Below are 16,671 nucleotides of genomic sequence, written 5' to 3'. Positions count from 1 at the left end.
ACTCATGCTCGACCTTTCGGTCTTCCGTGTTCTGAGGCCATGTCTGTACATACTAGGCTCGTCAAGTCAACCTAAGTGTTTTTGCTGTGTAAATCTGGCTTACACCCGTTGTATTTGAACGTTAGAATCTATCACACCCAATCATCACGTGGTGCTTCAAAACAACGAACCTTTGCAACGGTGCATAGTTAGGGGGAACACCTTTCTTGAAATTTTAGTGAGGGATTATCTTATTTAAGCTACCGTCGTTCTAAGCAAATAAGATGTAAAACATGATAAACATCACATGCAATCAAATAGTGACATGATATGGCCAATATCATTTTGCTCCTTTTGATCTCCATCTTCGGGGCTCCGTGATCATCGTTGTCACCGGCATGACACCATGATCTCCATCATCATGATCTCCATCATCGTGTCTTCTTGAAGTTCTCTCGTCATCTATTACTTCTACTACTAAGGCTAATGCTTTAGCAATAAAGTAAAGTAATTACATGACGTTTAAGTTGACACGCAGGTCATAAATAAATTAAGACAACTCCTATGACTCCTGCCGGTTGTCATACTCATCGACATGCAAGTCGTGATTCCTATTACAAGAGCATGATCAATCTCATACATCACATATATCATTCATCACATCCTTTTGTCCATATCACATCACAAGGCATATGCTGCAAAAACAAGTTAGACGTCCTCTAATTGTTGTTGCAAGTTTTTACGTGGCTGCTATAGGTTTCTAGCAAGAACGTTTCTTACCTACGCGAAAACCACAACATGATATGCCAATTTCTATTTACCCTTCATAAGGACCCTTTTCATCGAATCCGATCCGACTAAAGTGGGAGAGACAGACACCCGCTAGCCACCTTATGCAACTAGTGCATGTCAGTCGGTGGAACCATTCTCACGTAAGAGTACATGTAAGGTCGGTCCGGGCCGCTTCATCCCACGATGCCGCCGAATCAAGATAAGACTAGTAACGGCAAGTAAATTGACAAAATCGACGCCCACAACTGCTTTGTGTTCTACTCGTGCATAGAAACTACGCATAGACCTAGCTCATGATGCCACTGTTGGGGAACGTAGCAGAAATTCAAAATTTTCTATGCATCACCAAGATCAATCTATGGAGTAATCTAGCAACGAGGGAAGGAGAGTGCATCTACATACCCTTGTAGATCGCAAAGCGGAAGCGTTCAAGTGAACGGGGTTGATGGAGTCGTACTCGCCGTGATCCAAATCACCGATGATCCTAGTGCCGAACGGACGGCACCTCCGCGTTCAACACATGTACAGCCCGGTGACGTCTCCTATGCCTTGATCCAGCAAGGGGAGAAGGAGAGGTTGGGGAAGACTCCATCCAGCAGCAGCACGACGGCTTGGTGGTGATGGAGGAGCGCGGGACTCCAGCAGGGCTTCGCCAAGCACTACGAGAGACGAGGAGGAAGAGGGGTAGGGCTGCGCCAACAGGGAGATTGAATCGCGTGTTGGGCTGCCCCTTTGCTCAAGTATATATAGGGGGAGAGGAGGGACTGCGGCCCCACCTAGGGTTCCCTCCCTAGGGGTGGCGGCAGCCCCCTGATCCCATCTGGGAGGCGGCCAAGGGGGAGAGAGAGGGGGGCGCACCTAGGGTGGGCCTTAGGGCCCATCTACGCCTAGGGTTTGCCCCCTCTCCTCTTGAGGACGCCTTGGGCCTTGGTGGGAGGCGCCCCAGCCCACCTAGGGGCTGGTCCCTTCCCACTATTGGCCCATGTAAGCCTCCGGGGCAGGTGGCCCCACCTGGTGGACCCCCGAACCCCTCCGGTGGTCCCAGTACACTACCGGTGATGCCTGGAACACTTCCGGTGGCCAAAACCATACTTCCTATATATTAATCTTTACCTCCGGACCATTCCGGAACTCCTCGTGACATCCGGGATCTCATCTGGGACTCCGAACAACATTCGGTAACCGCGTACATACTTTCCCTATAACCATAGCGTCATCAAAACTTAAGTGTGTAGACCCTACGGGTTCGGGAGTCATGCAGACATGGCCGAGACAACTCTCCGGTCAATAACCAACAGCGGGATCTGGATACCCATGTTGGCTCCCACATGCTCCACGATGCTCTCATCGGATGAACCACGATGTCAAGGATTTAATCAATCCCGTATACAATTCCCTTTGTCTAGCGGTACGATACTTGCCTAAGATTCGATCGTCGGTATCCCGATACCTTGTTTAATACGGCAAGTCTCTTTACTCGTTCCATAACACATCATCCCATGATCAACTCCTTGGTCACATTGTGCACATTATGATGATGTCCTACCGAGTGGGCCAGGGATACCTCTCCGTTTACACGGAGTTACAAATCCCAGTCTCGGTTCGTGCCAACCCAATAGACACTTTTGGAGATACCTGTAGTGTACCTTTATAGCCACCCAGTTAAGTTGTGACGTTTGGCACACCCAAAGCACTCCTACGGTATCCGGGAGTTGCACAATCTCATGGTCTAAGGAAATGATACTTGACATTAGAAAAGCTTTAGCATACGAACTACACGATCTTTGTCCTAGGCTTAGGATTGGGTCTTGTCCATCACATCATTCTCCTAATGATGTGATCCCGTTATCAACGACATCCAATGTCCATGGTCAGGAAACCGTAACCATCTATTGATCAACGAGCTAGTCAACTAGAGGCTTACTAGGGACATGGTGTTGTCTATGTATCCACACATGTATCTGAGTTTCCTATCAATACAATTCTAGCATGGATAATAAACGATGATCATGAACAAGGAAATATAATAATAACCAATTTATTATTGCCTCTAGGGCATATTTCCAACAACAATGTCGGTGCAAGAAGGAGACGTGATGACGTCTCTGGTGACCGAACCGAGTCCGGCCAGGTATATATATTAGTTAAGCTTCTGCTGACTAGCTAATTGATGCATTCATTATTTTGGTATGTACACATATTAATTAAGTCTTTGTTCTTTTTTCTAGCCCTCCAGATCGAGCACAACTTCGGTAAAGAGACGAGGCCTGAAGAAAAAGTTGAGCTCGGATGAAAAGTTTGAGATCATAGTAATCGCGCCCGACGGCCAACCGATTGAACCCCTCCAGACAAAGAGTGCATTTTTTGCTCAGTGCGGGGTTTTGGTTAGGGACAAGATCCCGATCAGCATGCAGCAATGGTTAAAGCCGGCTACAGAAGACCCTGAGGTGTCTTATGCCAATGATATGCAAAAAAATGATCTTTGGACTGAGCTGAAGCCAAATTTCACCCTATCGCCAGAGGATGATCCGGAGAAGCCAGTTAAAGAGCAATTAATCAAGTCTTTTGCTCTTAAGAGGATGGCAGAACTATTCAGGAGGTGGAAGAAAGAGCTGAATAAGTTTGTCGAAAATAAAGAGACACCAGAATTCAAGGGCAGATATGAGAAGATCAAAGATCACTGGCCCGCATTTGTTGCCCACAATATATCAAAAAAGAGTAAGAAGATGTCGGTGACAAACAAGCAAAATGCTGCGATGAAGAAGCATCACCATCGCACGGGGTCAGGTGGCTACCTCGCAGCCTGGCCTAAGTGGGCCAAGATTGAGAATGATCTAGTTGATAAAGGGATCGAACGAGAGACAATTAACTGGCCAGACCGTTGCCGGACTTGGTTCTTCGGGGCTGGCGGAACCTTGGACCCTGTATCAGGGAAGTGCATTTGGATGGACGAGCAAATGGAAATACCAGTCAAGAGGCTTAAGCACTATATCGAAGCAGCGCAGCAAGGGACGTTCGTTCCATACAGAGAGAACGACGAGCTCACAATGGCCCTCGGGAATCCTGAGCACCCTGGACGGACACGAGGCACACCAGGCTCCATTCCGTTGAAGCCTAGGTTTCCGGACGCAGGCGGTTACAAATGCCACGACAGGAGGAAGAAAGTGGAGCAAACCCAACTACAGGCGCTGCACGCTAGGGTACAAGCGATAGAGGAACGAGAAGCAAATCGCAGCAAACGAACTGCCGAAGCTTCCCCCAAAGCTACCCTGCCATCTCAGCGGAGAAGCAGCGTGGCTTCCACCTGTTGGAAATATGCCCTAGAGGCAATAATAAATTGATTATTATTATATTTCCTTGTTCATGATAATCGTTTATTATCCATGCTAGAATTATATTGATAGGAAACTCAGATACATGTGTGGATACATAGAAAACACCATGTCCCTAGTAAGCCTCTAGTTGACTAGCTCGTTGATCAATAGATGGTTACGGTTTCCTGACCATGGACATTGGATGTCGTTGATAACGGGATCACATCATTAGGAGAATGATGTGATGGACAAGACCCAATCCTAAGCATAGCACTAGATCGTGTAGTTCGTATGCTAAAGCTTTTCTAATGTCAAGTATCATTTCCTTAGACCATGAGATTGTGCAACTCCCGGATACCGTAAGAGTGATTTGGGTGTGCCAAACGTCACAACATAACTGGGTGACTATAAAGGTGCACTACGGGTATCTCCGAAAGTGTCTGTTGGGTTGGCACGAATCGAGACTGGGATTTGTCACTCCATGTGACGGAGACGTATCTCTGGGCCCACTCGGTAGGACATCATCATAATGTGCACAATGTGATCAAGGAGTTGATCACGGGATGATGTGTTACGAAACGAGTAAAGAGACTTGCCGGTAACGAGATTGAACAAGGTATCGGGATACCGACGATCGAATCTCGGGCAAGTATCGTACCGCTAGACAAAGGGAATTGTATACGAGATTGATTAAGTCCTTGACATCGTGGTTCATCCGATGAGATCATCGAGGAGCATGTGGGAGCCAACATGGGTATCCAGATCCCGTTGTTGGTTATTGGCCGGAGAGTCGTCTCGGTCATGTCTACGTGTCTCCCGAACCCATAGGGTCTACACACTTAAGGTTCGGTGACGCTAGGGTTATAGAGATATTAGTATGCGGTAACCCAAAAGTTGTTCGGAGTCCCGGATGAGATCCCAGACGTCACGAGGAGTTCCGGAATGGTCCGGAGGTATAGAATTATATATAGGAAGTGCTATTTCGGCTATCGGGACAAGTTTCGGGGTCACCAGTATTGTATCGGGACCACCGGAAGGGTCCCGGGGGTCCACCGGGTGGGGCCACCTGCCCCGGGGGGCCACATGGGCTGTAGGGGGTGCTCCTTGGCCTACATGGGCCAAGGGCACCAGCCCCTAGAGGCCCATGCGCCAAAGGGACAAGAGGAGGGGAGAGTCCTAAAGGGGGAAGGCACCTCCGAGGTGCCTTGGGGAGGATGGACTCCTCCCTCCCTTGGCCGCACCCTTCCTTGGAGGAAGGGGCTAGGCTGCGCCCTTCCCCTCTCCCTTGGCCCTATATATAGTGGGGGGGAAGGGAGGGAAACATAACCTAAGCCCTGGCGCCTCCCTCTCCCTCCCATGACACATCTCCCTCCTCCCGCAGCGCTTGGTGAAGCCCTGTTGGAATCCCGCTACTTCCACCGCCACGCCGTCGTGCTGCTGGATCTCCATCAACCTCTCCTTACACCTTGCTGGATCAAGAAGGAGGAGACGTCGCTGCTGCGTACGTGTGTTGAACGCGGAGGTGCCGTCCGTTCGGCGCTAGGATCATCGATGATTTGGATCACGATGAGTACGACTCCATCAACCCTGTTCTCTTGAATGCTTCCGCGCACGATCTACAAGGGTATGTAGATCCACTCCTCCCTCGTTGCTAGATGCCTCCATAGATAGATCTTGGTGACACGTAGGAAAATTTTGAATTTATGCTACGTTCCCCAACAGTGGCATCATGAGCTAGGTCTATGCGTAGTTTCTATGCACGAGTAGAACACAAAGTAGTTGTGGGCGTTGATTTTTTTCAATATGCTTACCGTTACTAGTCCAAACTTGATTCGGCGGCATTGTGGGATGAAGCGGCCCGGACTGACCTTACACGTACTCTTATGTGAGACTGGTTCCACCGACTGACATGCACTAGTTGCATAAAGGTGGCTAGCGGGTGTCTGTCTCTCCCACTTTGGTCGGATCGGTTTCGATGAAAAGGGTCCTTATGAAGGGTAAATAGCAATTGGCATATCACGTTGTGGTCTTTGCGTAGGTAAGAAACGTTCTTGCTAGAAACCCATAGCAGCCACGTAAAACATGCAAACAACAATTAGAGGACGTCTAACTTGTTTTTGCAGGGTATGCTATGTGATGTGATATGGCCAAGAGGAATGTGATGAATAATATGTGACGTATGAGATTGATCATGTTCTTGTAATAGGAATCACGACTTGCATGTCCATGAGTATGACAACCGGCAGGAGCCATAGGAGTTGTCTTTATTTATTTATGACCTGCGTGTCAACATAAACGTCATGTAATTACTTCACTTTATTGCTAACCGTTAGCTGTAGAAGTAGAAGTAATAGTTGGCGAGACAACTTCATGAAGACACGATGATGGAGATCATGGTGTCATGCCGGTGACGATGATGATCATGTAGCCCCGAAGATGGAGATCAAAAGGAGCAATATGATATTGGCCATATCATGTCACTATTTGATTGCATGTGATGTTTATCATGTTTATACATCTTATTTGCTTAGAACGACGGCGGTAGTAAATAAGATGATCCCTCATAATAATTTCAAGAAAGTGTTTCCCTAACTGTGCACCGTTGCGACAGTTTGTTGTTTCAAAGCACCACGTGATGATCGGGTGTTTGATTCAGACGTTCACATACAACGGGTGTAAGACAGATTTACACACGCGAAACACTTAGGTTGACTTGACGAGCCTAGCATGTACAGACATGGCCTCGGAACACAAGAGACCGAAAGGTCGAGCATGAGTCGTATGGTAGATACGATCAACATGAAGATGTTCACCGATGATGACTAGTCCGTCTCACGTGATGATCGGACACGGCCTAGTTGACTCGGATCATGTAATCACTTAGACGACTAGAGGGATGTCTATCTGAGTGGGAGTTCATAAAATGAACTTGGTTATCCTGAACATAGTCAAAAAGGATTTTGCAAATTATGTCGTAGCTCGCGCTTTAGTTCTACTGTTTAGATATGTTCCTAGAGAAAATTTAGTTGAAAGTTGATAGTAGCAATTATGCGGACTAGGTCCGTAAATTGAGGATTGTCCTCATTGCTTCATAGAAGGCTTATGTCCTTAATGCACCGCTCAGTGTGCTGGACCTCGAACGTTGTCTGTGGATGTTGCGAACATCTGACATACACATTTTGATAACTACGTGATAGTTCAGTTAAACGGTTTAGAGTTGAGGCACCGAAGATGTTTTGAAACATCGCGAAACATATGGGATGTTTCGAGGGCTGAAATTGGGATTTCAGGCTCGTGCCCACGTCAAGAGGTATAAGACCTCCGATGATTTTCTTAGCCTACAAACTAAGGAGAAAAGCTCAATTGTTGTGCTTGTGCTCAGATTGTCTGAGTACAACAATCATTTGAATCGAGTGGGAGTTGATCTTCCAGATGAGATAGTGATGTTTCTCCGAAGTCATTACCACCAAGCTGCTAGAGCTTCGTGATGAACTATAATATATCAGGGACATATATGATGATCCTTGAGATATTCGCGATGTTTGACACCACAAAAGTAGAAATCAAGAAGGAGCATCAATTGTTGATGGTTGGTGAAACCACTAGTTTCAAGAAGGGCAAGGGCAAGAAGGGATGCTTCATGAAACGGCAATTCAGCTGCTGCTCTAGTGGAGAAACCCAAGGTTGAACCCAAACCCGAGACTAAGTGCTTCTATAATAAAGGGGAACAGCCACTGGAGCAGAATTACCCTAGATACTTGGTAGATTAGAAGGCTGGCAAGGTCGGTAGAAGTATATTGGATATACATTGTGTTGATGTGTACTTTACTAGTACTCCTAGTAGCACCAGGGTATTAGATACCGGTTCGGTTGCTAAGTGTTAGTAACTCAAAATAAAAGCTACGGAATAAACAGAGACTAGCTAAAGGTGAGCTGACGATATGTGTTGGAAGTATTTCCAATGTTGATATGATCAAGCATCGCACGCTCCCTCTACCATCGAGATTGGTGTTAAACCTAAATAATTGTTATTTGGTGTTTGCGTTGAGCATAGACATGATTGGATTATGTCTATCGCAATACGGTTATTCATTTAAGGAGAATAATGGTTACTCTGTTTATTTGAATAATACCTTCAATGGTCTTACGCCTAAAATGAATGGTTTATTGAATCTCGATCGTAGTGATACACATGTTCATGCCAAAAGATATAGGATAGTAATGATAGTACCACCTACTTGTGGCACTGCCACGTAAGTCATATCGGTATAAAACGCATGAAGAAGCTCCATGTTGATGGATCTTTGGGCTCACTCGTTTTTGAAAAGTTTGAGACATGCGAACCATGTCTATTGGTGTATATGCATGAAACTCCATGCAAATGGACCGTTTGAACTCACTTGATCTTGAATCACTTGAGACATGCAAATCATACCACATGGGCAAGATGACTGAAAGCCTCGGTTTCAGTAAAATGGAACCAGAAAGCAACTTGCTGGAAGTAATACATTTTGATGTGTGCAGTCCAATGAGTGCTGAGGCGTGTAGTGGATATCGTTATGTTCTTACTTCACAGATGATTTGAGTAGATGCTAAAGTATATTTACTTGATGAATCATGAGTCTGAAATTATTGAAAGGTTCAAGTAATTTTAGAGTGAAGTTAAAGATCGTCGTGGAAAGAGGATAAAATGTCTATGATATGATCATGGAGGTTCATATGTGAATTACGAGTTTGGCACAGAATTAAGACATTGTGGAACACCATAGTGTGATGGTGTGTCCGAACATCATAACTGCACCCTTTTGGATATGATGCATACCATGATGTCTCTTATCGAATTACCACGATAGTTTATGGGTTAGGCATTAGAGACAACCACATTCACTTTAAATAGAGCACCACGTAATTCCGATGAGATGACACCATATGAACTATGGTTTAGAGAAACCTAAGCTGTCATTTCTTAAAAGTTTGGGGCTGCGACACTTATGTGGAAAAGTTTCAGGCTGATAAGCTCGAACACAAAGCGGATAAATGCATCTTCATAGGACACCCAAAACAGTTGGGTATACCTCCTGTATCAGATCTGAAAGCAATAAGGGATTGTTTCTAGAATCGGGTCCTTTCTCGAGGAAAAGTTTCTCTCGAAAGAATTGAGTGGGAGGATAGTGGAGACTTGATGAGGTTATTGAACCATCACTTCAACTAGTGTATAGCAGGGCACAAAGAGTTGTTCCTGTGGCACCTACACCAATTGAAGTGGAAGCTTATGATAGTGATCATGAAACTTCAGATCAAGTCACTACCAAACCTCGTGGGATGACAAGGATGCGTACTACTTCAGAGTGGTACGTAATCCTGTCTTGGAAGTCATGTTGCTAGACAACAATGAACCTACGAGCTATGGAGAAGCGGTGGTGGGCCCGGATTCCGATAAATGGCTCGAGGCCATAAAATCCGAGAAAGGATCCATGTATGAAAACAAAGTGTAGACTTTGGCAGAACAACTCGATGGTCGTAAGGCTGTTGAGTGCAGATGGATTTTAAAAGGAAGACGGACAATGATGGTAAATGTCACCATTAAGAAAGCTCGACTTGTCGTTAAGATGTTTTCCGACAAGTTCAAGGAGTTGACTACGATGAGACTTTCTTACTCATAGCGATGCTAAGAGTCTGTTGGAATTATATTAGCGATTACTACATTATTTATGAAATCTTGCAGATAGGATGTCAACACATTGTTTCCTCGACGTTTTTTGAGGAAAGGTTGTATGTGATACAAACCGGAAGGTTTTGTTAATCCTGAAAGATGCTAATAAGTATGCAAAGCTCCAGCAATCCTTCTAGGGACTGGAGTAAGCATCTCAGAGTTGGAATGTATGCTTTGATGATGATCAAAGATTTTGGGTTTATACAAAGTTTATGAGAAACTTGTATTTCCAAAGAAGTGAGTGGGAGCACTATAGAATTTCTGACGAATATATGTTGTTGACATATTGTTGATCAGAAATGATGTAGAATTTCAGGAAAGCATATAGGGTTATTTGGAAAGTGTTTTTCAATGGAAAGCCTGGATTAAGCTACTTGAACATTGAGCATCAAGATCTATAAGGATAGATCAAAACGCTTAATGGAAATTTCAAATGAGCACATACCTTGACATGATCTTGAAGGTGTTCAAGATGGATCAGTCTAAGAAGGAGTTCTTGCCTGAGTTGTAAGGTACGAAGTTAAGACTTAAAGCTCGACCACGGCAGAAGAAAGAGGAAGGACGAAGGTCGTCCCCTATGTTTTTGTCATAGGCTCTCTATAGTATGCTATGCTGTGTACCGCACCTGAAGGGTGCCTTGCCATGAGTCATTTAAGGGGTACAAGAGTGATCCAAGAATGGATCACAGGACAGCGGTCGAAGTTATCCTTAGTAACTAGTGGACTAAGGAATTTTCTCGATTATGGAGGTGGTAAAAGAGTTCGTCGTAAAGGGTTACGCCGATGCAAACTTTGACACTAATCCAGATTATTCTGAGTAGTAAACTGGATTCGTATAGTAGAACAGTTATTTGGAATATCTCCAAATAGAGCGTGGTAGCTGCATCCAGGAGATGACATAGAGATTTGTAAAGCACACACGGATCTGAAAGGTTCAGACCCGTTGACTATGACCTCTCTCACAAGCATAACATGATCAAACCCAGAACTCATCGACTGTTAATCACATGGTAAATGTGAACTAGATTATTGACTCTAGTAAACTCTTTGGGTGTTAGTCACATGGGGATGTGACCTTGAGTGTTAATCACATATCGATGTGAACTAGATTATTGACTCTAGTGCAAGTGGGAGACTGTAGGAAATATGCCCTAGAGGCAATAATAAATTGATTATTATTATATTTCCTTGTTCATGATAATCGTTTATTATCCATGCTAGAATTGTATTGATAGGAAACTCAGATACATGTGTGGATACATAGACAACACCATGTCCCTAGTAAGCCTCTAGTTGACTAGCTCGTTGATCAATAGATGGTTACAGTTTCCTGACCATGGACATTGGATGTCGTTGATAACGGGATCACATCATTAGGAGAATGATGTGATGGACAAGACCCAATCCTAAGCATAGCACTAGATCGTGTAGTTCGTATGCTAAAGCTTTTCTAATGTCAAGTATCATTTCCTTAGACCATGAGATTGTGTAACTCCCGGATACCGTAAGAGTGCTTTGGGTGTGCCAAACGTCACAACGTAACTGGATGACTATAAAGGTGCACTACGGGTATCTCCGAAAGTGTCTGTTGGGTTGGCACGAATCGAGACTGGGATTTTTCATTCCGTGTGACGGAGAGGTATCTCTGGGCCCACTCGGTAGGACATCATCATAATATGCACAATGTGATCAAGGAGTTGATCATGGGATGATGTGTTACGAAACGAGTAAAGAGACTTGCCGGGAACGAGATTGAACAAGGTATCGGGATACCGACGATCGAATCTCGGGCAAGTATCATACCACTAGACAAAGGGAATTGCATACATGATTGATTAAGTCCTCGACATCGTGGTTCATCCGATGAGATCATTGAGGAGCATGTGAGAGCCAACATGGGTATCCAGATCCCGCTGTTGGTTATTGGCCGAAGAGTCGTCTCGGTCATGTCTACGTGTCTCCCGAACCCGTAGGGTCTACACACTTAAGGTTCGGTGACGCTAGCGTTATAGAGATATTAGTATGCGGTAACCCGAAAGTTGTTCGGAGTCCCGGATGAGATCCCGGATGTCACGAGGAGTTCCGGAATGGTCCGGAGGTAAAGAATTATATATAGGAAGTGCTATTTCGGCTATCGGGACAAGTTTCGGGGTCACCGATATTGTACCGGGACCACCGGAACGGTCCCGGGGGTCCACCGGGTGGGGCCACCTGCCCCGGGGGGCCACATGGGCTGTAGGGGGTGCGCCTTGGCCTACATGGGCCAAGGGCACCAGCCCCTAGAGGCCCATGCGCCAAAGGGACAAGAGGAGGGGAGAGTCCTAAAGGGGGAAGGCACCTCCGAGGTGCCTTGGGGAGGATGGACTCCTCCCTCCCTTGGCCGCACCCTTCCTTGGAGGAAGGGGCAAGGCTGCGCCCTTCCCCTCTCCCTTGGCCCTATATATAGTGGGGGGGGGGAGGGAGGGCAACATAACGTAAGCCCTGGCGCCTCCCTCTCCCTCCCATGACACATCTCCCTCCTCCCGCAGCGCTTGGCGAAGCCCTGTTGGAATCCCGCTACTTCCACCACCACGCCGTCGTGCTGCTGGATCTCCATCAACCTCTCCTTTCCCCTTGCTGGATCAAGAAGGAGGAGACGTCGCTGCTCCGTACGTGTGTTGAACGCAGAGGTGCCGTCCGTTCGGCGCTAGGATCATCGGTGATTTGGATCACGACGAGTACGACTCCATCAACCCCGTTCTCTTGAACGCTTCCGCGCGCGATCTACAAGGGTATGTAGATCCACTCCTCCCACGTTGCTAGATGACTCCATAGATAGATCTTGGTGACACGTAGGAAAATTTTGAATTTATGCTACGTTCCCCAACACCACCGAGCTGCTTTAGCCGGAGCATGTCTTGACGGCTCCTGCCATCTATCCCGTGGATGCTATCATGGAGTCTCAAAATTGCCACCTTATGACGCAATGGATTAATATGATGGTCAAGGCGGCTGTTGGCTCTGTTTTTCCTACCGAACCCGGCGCAACTTTTCGGCCGATTCCAGAAGGATATGCTAGGGTGATGGTGGATGAAATAACGGAGGGATTTGAGGACCTCCAGCTTGACCACCCTACCAGTGAAGGGGAGACTCGGCTGGGTTCTGCTCTGAAGACTCCATGCCTATGGCGGAAGGAGCTCATCAACCTTCCGAACTGGACGCCTCCGCCTCCTCCTCCAGCGAGTCAGGGCACTCCGCCTCCTCCACCGCCTCCTCCTCCGGCGAGTCAGGGCACTCCGCCTCCTCCACCGCCTCCTCCTCCGGCGAGTGACGATCAGGGCACTCGGCCGACTCCTTCTCCGGCGCGTGGCGGCACTCCGCCTCCTTCTCCGCCTGCACTGGCGCCCCCGAGCAGCCAGCCTCCTCCTTCTCCGCCTCCTTAGCAAGGGCGGAAGAGACCTGCCGCCGCTCCGGCTGCTCCGGCGCGTCGTAGTCCTTCTCCTCCGCCTCGTAAGCAAGTAAAGAAGATAACCGCTCCGTCTGCTCTGCCGGCGTCTAGTAGTATAGCCAGAGGCGGGAGGACATACAGATTCGGTCCTTCTCTGAAGACTCTAGAGAAGTTACCATACGAGAGGACCCCCGGAGGAGAATGCCGAGATCGCGCGAGAAGAAGTGAGGAACTTCTTTGAAGGGGTGAAAGCAAAGAAACATACACCTCCGGAGGAGAAGGTAGATCCAGTGAAAGCGAAGCGCACTCTGGCTGCCCTGACAAAACCACCCAAGTCTCCGCCGAAAGGAAACTATGAGCGCATTATTGGAAAGGAATTTGCCGAAGCGGAGCGGTCGGGAAGTACTATTAGTGATCAAAGGCTGAAAGAACGACAAGCTGGGAAACAAATTGCCCAGCTCGGCGAACAAACGAAGCAATCGTGCCCCCCTCTCAAGGAGCCTAGCGACATCGTCGCTAATGATCCGAGGATGGTGCCCGGTTATAGCAATCTTGGAGATTACCTGCCCGACGATGTACATTATGATTTCATGGAGGTGCAGATACAAAGATACAAGTACGGGAAGCCTCTCGTCAAAGATGAAAGATCTCTATCAACGATGATGCGAAGATTGCATGATTGGTACTTGAAAATCTGCAGAGAGTCTGGGGGAGGAGTACTTTGTATGTGAGAGTTAAAAAGGAGCATGACCTCATTGGAATTGATCTGTTGCCTGTTCCATTTGAGGATTTATTTCAGTTTTTCAATCAATTGGCCCTCGATAAAGCAACGGTCACCTGCTACTGTCTGTAAGTAGTACTACTTCTGTCATTAAGTCTCTCTATATAGCTCAGCTCTTTCATTGCATGTATTTATAATTATCCTCACTATATTGTGCAGATTGAAGATTGTCGAATTGAAGAAAAGACAAATCGGTGATATTGGGTTCATTAACACAAATATCATAGATGCAACTCAGGTTAAATTTCATGCCGCAGATACCGAGGCCAACTTGCTACGATCGTTGGTAATAAATGAAAACAAAGATATAATACTCTTTCCTTACAACTTCAAGTGAGTGTTACTGTCTTGTGCATATTCGGTGTCCCTTATATATTAGTCAAGGTTATAGTAATGTAATTGATGAGTTATGCATGCGTGTGCAGTTTCCACTATATTCTCCTAGAGATTAAGCTTGAGCAGGGACTAGTAACCGTCTTAGACTCAAGACGAAAAGATCCCCTGGACTATGCTGACATGACTCAAATGCTCGAGAAGTAAGTTAAATCGATCATTATCCACCATATTAGCAACTTTGTTCATTTCCTGATATATCAAGTAATTGTTTTCTTTGTCTGGCAGAGTTTGGAAAAAATTCACCAAAAAAGCTCTGGGACTCCCGAAGAAGCTGCAATTTAGACACCCGAAAGTAAGTACTATAGTAGCATGTTCTGCGCATCTCCTATTGATTCAAGCGCTAGTTTCATCAATATCATTTGGCATTCTTGCTTATCAGTTTGATTGACCTCTATTTCTTGTAAAGTGGTTGTGGCAGGAACAAGGGAATGATTTCTGTGGATACTACATTTGCGAGTCCATCCGCCACACGACCTGTGAGTGGGGCTACTCTGACGAACAATATGAAGTGCGTAAATAACAACATTCACAATTTTATTTTATTACCATCATTTGTGTTGAGTTTCATTCATTTATATATATATGTATTGACCCTCTTCTTCAAATTAGATGTTTCGGAAGCGGGATGAACTCCTAGCACCAGCTCGCATGCGAGCAATTCAAGAGGAATTGGCGGCATTCTTTCTTGACCACGTGATCGCCGAAGACGGAGAATACTATGTGGACCATGAGTCCGTATGTTAGGAGATTATATTTGTAACAGATAATTATTGTATATATGTAGCTGGTAGTGTCGGATAGATATACGAGAACTTGTTGTTCGACCAATCTCTCGGAGAAGGAGAGGTGGTCGATATCACTTCTCTCTGTATGCATATATGTTCATGACGATCTTCTGTTTCCTTCGTTTGCTTACTAGCTAGCTAGCGTGTCTAATCCTCTCTATACGTATGTATAATACGTAGCGTCGACCAAGCACGGACATAAGAAAGGACACTTCTCTCTATTAATTATAGCTAGCTAACACAATATATGAAACACCTAAATTAACCCCCCAAACCCCCCCAACCCCCTTCCTTCAAAAAAAAAACTCCAGCCACAGAAATGCTGACGCGTGGATGCCTATTGGTCCCGGTTGGTGCCACCAACCGGGATCAAAGGCCCTCCTGCCTGGGCTCCGCGCACAGGCCACGTGGAGGCCCATCTGTCCCGGTTCTGAATTGAACCGGGACTAAAGGGACAGGGCATTAGTACCGACCCTTTAGTCCCGGTTCAGGAACCGGGACAAAAGGCCCTTACGAACCGGGACAATAGGCCCTTTTTCTACTAGTGTAATTAGAAGAACTTATATCTTGAAACCAAGTTCTTGAGTTGGAATCAAGTTGTCGTCGTACGAGGCGTTAGCTACTATGATGTAAACTCACGGTATACTTCAAAAAAACAGGTTATGATGTTACCGCCAAAAAAAGACCCTATACCTTTTGCACCTAAGGAACGATAAAGAGATAAAACGAGGAAACAACAAAGAGATAAACAAGAGGCACGATATGTGCCTCAGGCTAATTTCAAGTCGTGATCGTGTATTCTGGTCTCGACGTTTGTGAGAGCTTCGGTGAGATATCGAGTACTATAACTCAAGCTGCCGTGCGATCGTGTGTTCGATCCCCGGGAAAAGCCACCTTGGGCCGGCCTCGATCGGGGAGCTTGCAGAAGGGACCAACAGCCGGGTACATCTTCAGCGTGCAGCGGCTGCTCATCGATCAATCTCCGTTGGTGGTGAAAAAGAAAGCGAGATGGCTGGAGATCGACTTTAGAAAGGGAAAGTCTATGCCTCCACGGCAACCTGCACCTGCACTAGAGCTCAGTAACATGCACGCAATGGTCCATCTTTTTTTTTACGTGCAAGGAAGGAATTCTGCTGACTTCATTAAGAGAGGAAAAACAAATACAAAGTGAGTGGCCTGATTTAAAATGAAAACTAGGTCGGAAACCACCACAACATCAAAGAAAGAAAAACACCAACGACAATCAAAGTAGACCACCAACACCCAACATGCCCTCTTCCCGGGAAGATTGAAGGCAAGATCTTCGGAAACAACTACAAGAAGTGGTGTACGCTGCAATCTTGTCCCAATAAAATGAGAGGTGTGTACACGATATCTGCTCACATTCCAAATTTGGTTCAGCTATATGTGGCTCTGCGTCTTCTGCTACATCTATGAATGTTTCAACCTCAAGCTTTGAGTATCGACGGGGATGTATGGTGCAGA

The sequence above is a fragment of the Triticum dicoccoides genome, chromosome 6A (assembly GCF_002162155.2).
Source record: "Triticum dicoccoides isolate Atlit2015 ecotype Zavitan chromosome 6A, WEW_v2.0, whole genome shotgun sequence".
Classification (NCBI taxonomy): domain Eukaryota; kingdom Viridiplantae; phylum Streptophyta; class Magnoliopsida; order Poales; family Poaceae; genus Triticum; species Triticum dicoccoides.
The sequence above is the reverse complement of the archived record's forward strand: the minus strand, read 5'-3'. Positions refer to the sequence as shown.